Below are 11,891 nucleotides of genomic sequence, written 5' to 3'. Positions count from 1 at the left end.
TGTGAATACTGTTCATTATTTAAGAAGCTAGAATGAAGCTATAAGAAGAATATGGCATCAGAATTGGAAGACTCTACAACCGGGTTAATGCAGATGATACAACGTTGCTCATCAAAACTGAGGAGAACTTGAAGCATTTTCTGTAGATGGTCAAGGATTACAGCCTTCAATATGAATTGCATTTCATCATCAGGATAATAAACATTCTCAGCATTCAAACAATAAGCAGAATGATAGATAAAGATTGAGGTTGTTAATGATTTCGTCAGGAAAACAAAAGACAAATGGCATTGAGAAAATGTGCTATCGAGGACCTCTCCAGAGAACTATAGAGCAATGATGTCAGTCTAGAGACTGAGGTATGCCTGTTCTAAGCCAAGTCTTCTTAATTGCTTGCTATACCTCTAAAAGCTGGACAATAAATAAGGATGACAGGAGAAGAATAAATTTCTTTGAGTTGTAGTGCTGGAGGAGAGTGCTGAATGTACCATGGACTGCCAAGAGAATAGGTCTGTCCTGGAGAGGGTGAAACCAGGTTGTTCTTTGAAGGCAAAAATTTTTAAACTCCATCTCACATACTTTAGGCATGTTGCCAGGAAAAACTAGTCCTTGAGAAAGGACATCATGCTTGAAAGTGTAGAAAATCAGCAGAGGAGAGAAGGACCCTGGATAAAATGGATTGACACAGTGACTGTGGCAAGAGGTTCAGATGTGTCAGAGATAGGGAGGTTGGCTCAAGAAATGACAGATGTCAGATCTGTTGTACATAGGTTCCCTGTGAGTCACAGGTGACACAACAGCACATAACAACAACAACAACATTATGAATGCTTAGCATCATATTTGGCATTCATTATCTGTTGATGACCGTTAGTTGCCTTTAAGTCCTTAACTGAATTATTAATTGAGATCCAATTAATGACAACTTTTTGTATAAGACAATGAAATGTTCCCTGGCACTGTGCCATCTTCATGATTGAGACATGTTTGAGTCCTTGTTGAAGCATCTGTGTTCTTTCATTTCACTGAGGATTTCCTTCATTTTTTGCTAGTCTTCAATTTTATGAAATATGATATGTCCTTTCATAGCACTTTATTTTTCCTGATAATATTTTTAAATTAAAGAAGCTAAAGTCTTGCCACATCTCTTAGAAGGTTTATTATGGTTTTATTTCTATTAAGGTTGATTGGTTTGTTCCATTGGTAGTCCATGTTATTGTTGATTGCCTTCAAGTCGAGGTCGAGGTCGACTCATAGCGACTCTATGAACAAAAGACCTAATGTCCTCCCATAGCTATCATTGTTTCTCTAAGTTCATAGGGTTTCCAGAAGCATGTGGTTTAGGTAGTGGATGCCACTCCTGCTTCCCAACCTGTTTTACAACTGGGAGCTCCATCAAACACTGTGCACAATGGAAAACCATTCTGGAATTTTATACCCCATGGCACAAGGTTCAGCATCATAGCAAAACCAGGTTACCTCACACTGACAAAGAGTTATTTGCAAAGTGGAAGAGTGTTCCTCCAGATATAATAGAACTAATCTCATTTAGCAGTGGTTAAGTGTTGTTGAGTCGAATATGACTCAGAGTAAGCTTTGCACAAAAGACCTGAACTTTGTTCTGTGATTAACATAATTTCTGTACATTTATAAGATAGTCTGTAGAGTTTCCAGAGGCACTAAGTTTAGGAAGTAGATGCCACTCCTTCTTCCCAACATGAATCAATCTGGAAGCTCATCCAACCATTGTACATAATGGGTAATCATTATGGTATTTGACACAACTACAAGATAGTGTTTAGCATCACAGCAACACCAAGTTGTTCAGTACAACAAATGGACAAATGATTGCTGTGTCTTTTAAAGAATATTCCTTAATCTAAGGCTCAAGGGTCACCACTTTTGAGGAGGGAAAAAGAACACACCACAAAAAAGACCCCAGAAACTTCCTTTGCCTGACTGCTATCAAGATGAAACCACCATCAAGACGACCGACAGCTAGTTAACTGACTTCCAGAGTGGAGGGAGACTCCAAGTCTCCAGGCCCCAGGCCAGCCCACAGACCCATCTCCTCATCAACTATTTTGAATCCACAGCCTTTATCAAGGCTCTACCTTTACCCTTAGTCTAAGGCTCAAGGGCCACCCACTTTGGGAGGGAGGTGGGTAGAACAGTAATACACCACAAAAAGGACCCAACAAACCTCCCTTGCCTGACCACCATCAAGAAGAAACTACCATTGAAAGGACTGCTAGCCAGGCAGCTGACTTTCAGAGTGGAGACTAGCAGAAATAAAAGCTGAGTTTAGAAGAGGTCATGGGCCAGGGACATCATAGTCAATGTCAGTTGGTTTTGGCTGAAAGCAGAGAGGACCAGAGGAATTTGCACCAGTGTTCTATTGACTGTGCAAAGGCATTTTGCTGTATGGATAAAAAATGTGGCTAACATTGACAAGAATGGGAATCCCTTAACACTTGAGAGAACAACCACTTGGCCAACTGACTGGAAGAGGTCTATATTTGTTCCCTTTCCAAAGAAGGGTGACCCAACAGAGTGTGGAAACTACAGAACAATATCATTGATTTTACATGCAAGCAAGATTCTACCGAAGATTATCCAAAAACGACTGGAACAGCACATCAGCAGAGAACTGCTAGAAGTCCAGGCTGGGTTTCGAAGGTGTCGTGGTACTAGGGATATTGTAGCTGATGTTAGATGGATCTTAGCTGAAAGCGGGGAATACCAGAAGAATGTCTATCTGTATTTCATTGATTATGCAAAGGCGTTTGACTGCATGGATCATAACAAGCTGTTTCTGACTCTGAGAAGAACGGAAATCCCAGAACATTTAATCATGCTAATATGAAACCTATACTTGGACCAAGAGGCAGTCGTCAGAACAAAGCAGGGTAACACTGCATGGTTCAAAATTGGGAAGGGTGTACGCCAGGGATGTGTCCTATCTCCATACCTTTTCAACCTGTATGCAGAGCAGATTATCTGAGAGGCTGGGCTCTATGAGTTGATGTGTGACATCACGATTGGTGGAAGATCTAACAATCTGCGTTATGCAGATGACACAACCCTGCTTGCTGAAACTGAGGAGGACCTCATGCACTTTCTGCAGAGGTTCAAGGACTGTAGCCTTCAGTATGGACTGAGGATCAATGTCAAGAAGACAAAGATTCTCACCACTGGACCAATTGGCAGCATCAGGATGGATGACGAAGAGATTGAGATTGTTCACAGCTTCAGTTTGCTCGGCTCCACTGTCAACACTCTTGGCACCAGCAGCCAAGGAATAAAAAACCATATTGTGATGGGAAAGTCTGTTATTAGGGACCTCTCTAAGTACTGAAGAGCAACGGGGTGTCTCTGGCAACTAAGGTGCATCTGGTATGGGTCATGGTCTTTGCAATCACTTGTTATGCATCAGAGAGTTGGACAATGACTAGGGAGGATAGAAGGAGAATTGATGCCTTTGAGCTGTGGCGCTGGAGAAGAGTATTGAATGTACCCTGGACTGCCAAGAAAACAAACAGATTCATCCTGGAGAGGGTTAAACTAGGTTGCTCCTTGGAGGCAAGGATTGTGGGGCTTCATCTGACATACTTTGGACATGTTGTTAGGAGGGACAGGTCCTTGGAGAGGGACATCATGCTTGGGAGGGTGGAGGGACAGCGCAGGAGGGGTAGACCCTCTGTGAGGTGGATTGATTCAGAAACTATGGTACATTCACAGAATGGAATAGTATTCAGCACACAGGAGCAATGACTTTGTAAATTACTACCTAACTTGAGAAAGACTGGAGAACATCAGTCCATAAGAATAAATACTATATAAAACCATTATTGCATAATGAGTAGGAGAATTCAAGGAGGAAAGGAAGGGTGGAGAAAAGGGGTGAGGATGGAAGGGAGGGTGGTTAACCATAGATCCACACAATCTGATTGATGGGTGGAGAGTGGCTGAAGGAATGAGAAATAATACAGGGTGAAAAACAATGTATAAGAACTAATACATTGTAAATAAACTAATAATTTTATTTTTAAAAAATATGCTCCTCTGTAAAATAGTGCTCTAAATCTGTGCATCCAAATTAATACAGATTCGGGAGAAGGATTGAAAAGGTATGGAGACAGAATACAAACCTGGCAGACACTCTTCCCAAGTTTGAACCATGCAGTGTCTCCTTCCTCTGTTCTGACGACTGCCTCTTGGTTCAAGTATAGGTTTCACATAAGCACAATAGAAAGTTCTGGAATCCCCAATCTTCTCATAGTCAGCCACAGTTTGTTGTGATCCACACAGTCTAAAGCTTTTGCATAGTCAATGAAACACAGATAGACATTCCTCTGGTACTCTCTGCTTTCAGCTAAGATCCATCTAGCATTAGCTATAATATCCCTGGTACCATGACCTCCTTTAAAGCCACCCTGAATATCTGGAAGTTCTCTGTTGATGTATGTGACGCTCCAGTCATTTTTTAATAATTTTCAGCAGAATCTTGCTTGCATGTGATATTAATGATGTTGTTTGATAATTTCCACACTCTGTCAGGTCACCTTTTTTTGGAATGGGAACAAATACCAATCTCTTCCCATCAATTAGCCAGGTGGCTGTTCTCCAGATTTCTTGGCACAACTTAGTGAGCATAGCCAGGGCAGCATCTGTTTATTAAGATACACCAATTGGTATGCTGCCAATTCCTAGAGCCTTGTTTTTTGTCAATTCTTTCAGAGCAGCTTGAACTTCTTCCTTCATCACCACAGGCTCTTGCTCATACTTTGTTTCATGAAATTATTCTGTATCAGCCAATTCTTTCTCTATATGCAGAACTGATATCTGGGATGCTGGGCTCTATGAGGAAGAATGAGGCATCAGGATCAGAGGAATATTCATCAACAACTTGAGTTATGCAGATGACACAACCCTGATTGCTGAAACTGAAGAGTACCTGAAGTGCTTGCTGCAGAAGGTCAAGGACTGTAGTCTTCAACATGGATTGAAGCTCAACATAAAGAAAACAAGGATTCTCACCACTGAGCCAATTGGCAGCATCATTATTATGAATGGTGAAGAGATTGAGATTGTTAACAGTTTTAGTTTGCTTGGCTCCACTGCCAGCACTTTTGGTACCAGCAGCCAGGAAATCAAGAGACAAATTGCTTTGGGAATGTCATCTGTCAGGGAGCTTTCCAGAGTATTGAAGAGCAAAGACATTATTAGTCTAGAGACTAAGGTGCAACTGATCCATAGTCTTTGCAGTTGCTTGTTATGCATCAGAAAGCTGGACAGTGATTACGAATGATAGAAAGAAAAATGATGCCTTTGAGCTGTGGTGCTGGAGAAGAGTACTGAATATACCATGGACTACTAAGAAAACGAAGAGGTTCATCCTGGAGAGGGTTAAACCAGACTGCTCCTTGGAGGCAAGGATTCTGAACCTTCATCTGACATACTTTGGACAGGTTACAAGGAGGGACCAGTCCTTGGAGAGGGATGGTGGGGGAACAGTGCAAGAGAGGAAGACTCTCAATGAGATGGATCGCTTCAATAACTGGGGTAATTAGGGGTAGGTGTGTCATAGACAATAAGGTCAGCACAGGATAGAATGACATTTATGGCTCTTGTACATAGGGTTGCTATGAGTTGCAAGCAACTCATAAAGCACATAACAACAAAAACAATGGGGAGGATTGGCTATCCACTTCCAAAATAACAAGCCTTCAAAAATCCTATATATAATAGTGCACACTTAGATTATACTAGTGGATATAGCACCAAAGACCTAAAGTTCAAAATGGGAATCATCAAGGAGGCGGAACAGTTTCACACAGATGCTAGTGACTGGAATTTGGAATGTGAGACGTATGACTGTAGGAAAGTTGGAGATTATTAAGGAAGAAATGAAACATAAATATTGACATATTAGGCATTTATGAAATAGCATGGATTGGCATGAGACATTTTAAATCAAATCATCATATGCACTACCACGCTAGAAATTAAAAAATGGGGTGAAATGGGGTCACACTCATAATTTAAAATCCCATATCTAGATCCATCCTGAAATACAATGTTGTGGTAGTTGATTGTTGTTGAGTCGAGCACGACTCAGAGAGACCCTACAAACAAAAGACCTGAGGCTTTTCTATAACTATCACTGCTTCTCCAAGGTTCACCGTCTCCAGAGGCATATGGCTTAGGAAGTGGATACCAATCCTGGTTCCAAACCTGTGTTAAACTGGAAGCTCCACTAAACCCTGTCCACTGGGCAACTATTATGGAATTTGAGACCCCAATGGCAGAAGGTTCAGCATCACAGCAAACCCAGATGACCTCAGCACAACAAATTGACAGCAGAGTGCTGTATGACTTAGAAGAATGTTCCTCCAAAATGTAGTAACAAGGGATTAAAATATAATCCCTCAGGTCCAAAATTTAAATACCAGGGCTGTCCAGAAGGTCTTGTTGACACTAAACAAGAGGCTTAAATAAAAAACAGTACACACACATCCTCAAACAAAACAAAAGCACAGTCTTACAGAGTCCAGCTGCTTCACCCACCTCAAAAATCAAATAGAGACAGGAGCCTGGTCTTATATGTTGTTGTTGTTGTTGTTAAGTGCCTTCGCGTTGCGACCCTATAAACAAGAGACCTTAACCCTGTTATGACAGAATAATATCCATACTCATACTAGGAAGATCTGTTAATACCACCATCTTTCAAATATATGCACTGACAATCAAAGCCAAAAATAAAGAAATAGAAAACTTTTAACAACTTTTGCAGTCAGAAGTCCATTGAACATACAATCATGATGCATAAATAATAATAGGTGACTGGGATGCAAAAGATGGGAACAGGGAAGAAGGATCGGTAGTCGGAAAACATGGACTTTGTGACAGAAATGAGGCTGCAGATAAAATGATAGAATTCTGTACAATCAATGATTTATTCATTGCAAACACCTTTTATTAGAAACACAAACAACCCGCGCCAGCGAGGTTCCACCAGTGAGGCCTGTCTTCTGCTCCTCTGAGATGGGTTAAGTCGCCTCCTACCTCCTAGCCACCCTTAGGGGCAATTCTCCCCCCAGGGCTAAGGACATTAAGAAGATTCTGGACAGTGTGGACATAAAGGCCGCCAACATCAACTGGCTTAACAAGTGAGCTAAGTGGGAAGAACACTGAAGACGTCATTGCCCAGGGTAATGGTAAACTTGCCAGCGTGCCAGCTGGTGGTGCTGTCGCCATCTCTGCAGGCCCTGACTCTGGAGCACCTGCTGCTGGCTCTGCCTCAGCTACAGCAGAGAAGAAAGAAGAGAAGGAATCTGAAGAGTCAGGTGATGACATGGGCTTCAGCTTGTTCAACTGAGTCCCCTTCCTGCAAATAAAGCCTTTTTATGTTAAAAAAAAAAGAAAGAAAAGAAACACAATGACTATATACATGGACTTCACCTAATTGTCTAGACAGGAATCAGATTGATTACATCTGTGGAGGGCAAAAAATTACTGGAGAAGCTCAATACCAGGTGTGAAACTAACCAAACGCTGATTGTGGAACAGACCATTAACTACACATTTGCAAGTTCAAACTGAATTTAAAGAAAATGAAATCAAATCCACAAGAACCAAATTTTGACCTGGAGTCTATTCCTCCTGAATTTAAAGGGCATTTCAGAAACAGGTTTGAGGCCTTGAATACTAGTGAGCGAAGAACAGATGAGCTGTGGGAGGATATCAAGAATATCATCCAATGAAGAATGTCATTAGAAAGAGGAATAAGAAAAGATCAATATGGATGTCAGAAGCAACTCTGAATATTGTACTAGAGCGCTGAATATTCAAAGCAGAGGGAAGAAACCAAGATGTGAAGGAGCTGAAGAAACCAAGATGTTAAGGAGTTAAAGATTCCAGAGCATAGCTCAGGAAGACAAAACAAAGTATTATAATGAAATGCACCAAGATTAGGAGTTAGAAAATAAAAAGTGACAGATTCACTGCATTTCTGAAGCTGAAGGACCTGAAGAACAAATTCATGCCTTGAGTTGCAATACTTAAGGATGCTATGGGCAGAATGTTGAATGATCCAAGAAGCATCGAAAGAAGATGGAAGGAATACAGAGTCACTGTACTGAGAAGAATTGGTAGACACAGAAGAATTTAAGGAAATAGCACAAAATCAAGAGGCAATGGTGATAGGTAGCTCTGGTGGCCTAGAAGCTGTGCTACAATCCCGAAGGCACACAGATCGAATCCACCAGATGCTCTGCTGGAGGAAGGGCAATCTCCTGTGCCAGTCAGATCTGATTTGACGGTACACAATAAGAAAAGGGGTGGGAGGAAGAGGCAATGGTGATAAAAGAGGAAGTTCAAGCTGCCCTGAAGGGATCGGCAAAAAATAAGGCCTCAGGAATTGATGTAATACCAATTGACATACTCCAACAAGCAAATGTAGCTCTGGACACACTCAATAGGTTGTGGCAAGAAATTTGGAAGAAAACCACATGGCCAACTGACAGGAAGAGATCCATATGTATTGCTGTTGTTATGTGCCATTGAGTTGATTGTGACTCATAGAAACCCTGTGTACAATGGCCTTGAAACCTGCTCTATCCTGTGCCAAACTTTACTGTCTCTGACACACCTACCTTCAGTATCCCAGTCACTGTATCAATCCCTTTCATTGCTGGTCTTCCTCTCTTTCCCTGTCCCTCCACCTTTCCAAACATGACATCCCTCTCCAAGGACTGGTCCCTCCTTGCAACATGCCCAAAGTATGTCAGATGAAGCCTCAGTATCCTTGCCTCCAAGGAGCAGCCTGATTTCACCCTCTCTAGGATGAATCTGTTTTCCTGGCAGTCCATGGTATATTCAAAACTCTTCTTCAGCACCACAGCTTAAAGGCATCAATGTTTTTTCTATCATCCTGAGCCATTGTCCAGCTCTCATATGTATTACCATTCCAAATAAAGGTGATCTGACAGACTGAAGAAATTATCAAACCATATCACTAATAACACATGCAAGCAAGATTCTTCAGAATATTACCCCAAGATTATTGGAACAGTACATCAACAGAGAACTGTCAGATGTGCAAGCAGGGTTTAGAAGAGGCTTGTGGCAGTGGAGACATTATAATCAACATCAGATGGACCTTACTTGAAATCAGAGCATGCCAAAGGAATGTTTATCTGTGCTTTATTGACTATGCAATGGCATTTGACTGTGTGGATTGCAACCAGTTGTGACTATCCTTGAGAAGAATGGGAATCCCAGAACACCTGATTATGTTCATGTGAAACCTATACTTATATCAGGAAGCAGTCATCAGAACAGAGCAAGAAAACAGTACATGGTTCAAAAATCAGAAAAAGTGTATGTCAGGGATGCATCCTATCTCCATACATTTTCAATCTACATGTAGAATAGATCATTTGGGAGGCTGGACTTCATGAGGAGGAATGTGGCATCAGGTATGGTGGAGAACTCATCAACAACCCTGCTTCCTGACACTGAGGAGGAATTGAAGCATTTGCTGCAGATGGTCAAGGACTGCAGCCTTCAATGTGGATTGATGCTCAACATCAAGAAAACAAAGATTTTCACCAAGCCAATTGGCAGCATCATGATAGATGGAAAAGAGGTTGATATTGTTTACAATTTTAACTTACTTGGCTCCACACTCAACACTTTTGGTACCAGAAAATCAAAAGATAAATTGCATTGTGAAAGTCTGCTGTCAAGGACCTCTTTAGCGTACTCAGGATCAACTATACCAGTCTAGAGATTAAGGTGTGCCTGATTCAAGCCATGGACTTCATAATTACTTGCTCCGCATCAGAGAGCTAGACGATGAATAAGGATGACAGAGAAAAATTGATGCCTTTGAGTTGTGGTGCTGGAGAAGAGTATTAAAAGATATCATGGACTGCCAAGAAAACAAACAGATCTGTCCTGAAGACAGTGAAACCAGGCTGCTCCTTGGAGGCAAGGATTTTGAAGCTCCATCTCACATACTTTGGGCAAGTGATTACGAGGGACCAGTTCTTGGAGAAGGACATGCAGTTTGGAAGGGTGAAGGGGCAGTACAAAAAAGGAAGACCCCAATGAGTTGGATTGACATAGTATCTGGGGTAATTGGGGTAGTATATGTCAGAGACAGTGAGACTGGTTCAGGATGGGACAGAGTTCAAAACTGTTTTACATAGAATCTTAAGAGTCACAAATGACTCAACAGCACACAACAGCAACATCACCTTCTCAGATTATAGAAATTCCTATTCATTAAGCCTACGTAGTGAACAAGAGTGGGTAAAAAGAAATAAAAACTACATTATTTCCTAATAATATTTCAAATAAACTCATTATCATCAAGTCTTAGGTAAAAGATGATCAACTGTGTCCAACCATAAATGAAAGGATTGAGAAGTTGTGGTCCATTCATACAATGGAATACTGCAGCATGCAGGGGTGATCATTTAGTAAATTACTACCTAATTTGGGAGGAACTGGAGATCATTATGCTGAGTGAACTAACTCAGTCTCACAAGGACAAATACTACATAAAACCATTATTGCAGAATGAATATGAGGATCCAAGGCGGGGAGGAGGGTGGAAATAGAGAGATGAGGATGGCGGCGTAGGGTGTTAATCATAGGGTTGCACAATTCAATGGGTGGGTGGGGTGAAGAAAAGGGGAAAGATCTTTTGTGAAAAACAATATATTCAAACTTTGTAAAGAAATCAAAGTAATATCAAAAATTTTTAAAAAAGATTATCAACTTACACCAGCAGGTTATAGGCACAGTACTCACTCATCCATTCACTGTTGGGTTGGAAGCTTCTCACAGCTCACTCTCCAGCAGGTTTTGAGAAGCTGTGAATTAGACAGGAGGAGCCTGTCCAAAGAGCAACTGGTGGATGTGAACCTCCCAACCTGGGGCTGGCATGCAACTCCATAGTGACTAGAAGAGAGAAATAGATGAACACACTTCCTCCCTTATTTTATTTGTTCTTTCTTTGATCGGAACAACGTCTTTTGAAAACTGCTTCAGTTACCTTTTGTTGTTGTACCACGTCAAGTTGCAACTGACCCATAGCTGACCCTCCAGCTGGTTTTCAGAGGCAGTTAATGACATGGGAGGAGAATGTTCATCCTTCTCCCCTGGAGCAGCTAGTGGCCTTGAACCGTGTGCCTACAAGATTGCACGGCAACTCCTTACTACTTGGCCACCAGAACACCAAGTTACCTATTTTTTAAATTTTTTTCCAAGTTACCTATTATAATAATGTTTTTAAGAGACAAACAATTGTAGGACATAAACTAAAATTACTATTTTATAATTTACTGGGGGGGTGAAGGGAAGGTAAAGCTAAATACAAACTATAAAAATATGAGTAAAAACTAATAAATACACTGACTGACAAAATGTGCTACAAATTGTCTAAGGACAATTATTCTCATAAATCATAAAACATCTTAATATATTTATAGCTAACTGGCTAACCAATAAAAAAAATCTTAGAAGCCTATGTTTTAGGGAAAAGACTTAGATTTTTTTTTTAAAAAAAAACAACCGCAAGCAGCTTACCAGAGATGTACACAAAACAAAGAAACTCAGAAATGTCAACAAGATTATCAGACAAATGCAAATAAAAAGGAAAAAATACATTTATTAAATACAAATAAATTTGAGGCAAAGACACTGATAAGCAGGAAAACACTAAGTTGATTAAGGATAAAATCAATGTAGATATAACTGAAGATATAACTTCTATGGATATATGTCCTATTAAAATTACCATAATATTTTGTTGTTGTTGTTATGTGCCATCGAGTTGCTTGCAACTCATAGGGACCCTATGTACAACAGCCATAAAC

At 40.7% G+C, this 11,891-nt stretch overlaps 1 pseudogene; it reads left to right on the top strand.

Moving 5' to 3' along the window:
* Positions 1–7,047: 7,047 nt before the first annotated feature.
* LOC102869072 lies at positions 7,048–7,381 on the top strand (annotated as a pseudogene).
* The last annotated feature ends 4,510 nt before the right edge of the window (positions 7,382–11,891 follow it).

The sequence above is a fragment of the Elephantulus edwardii genome, unplaced genomic scaffold, assembly GCF_000299155.1.
Source record: "Elephantulus edwardii isolate Elephantulus edwardi_28Jun2011 unplaced genomic scaffold, EleEdw1.0 scaffold00108, whole genome shotgun sequence".
Classification (NCBI taxonomy): domain Eukaryota; kingdom Metazoa; phylum Chordata; class Mammalia; order Macroscelidea; family Macroscelididae; genus Elephantulus; species Elephantulus edwardii.
This window is presented reverse-complemented; position numbering and strand designations above follow the sequence as displayed.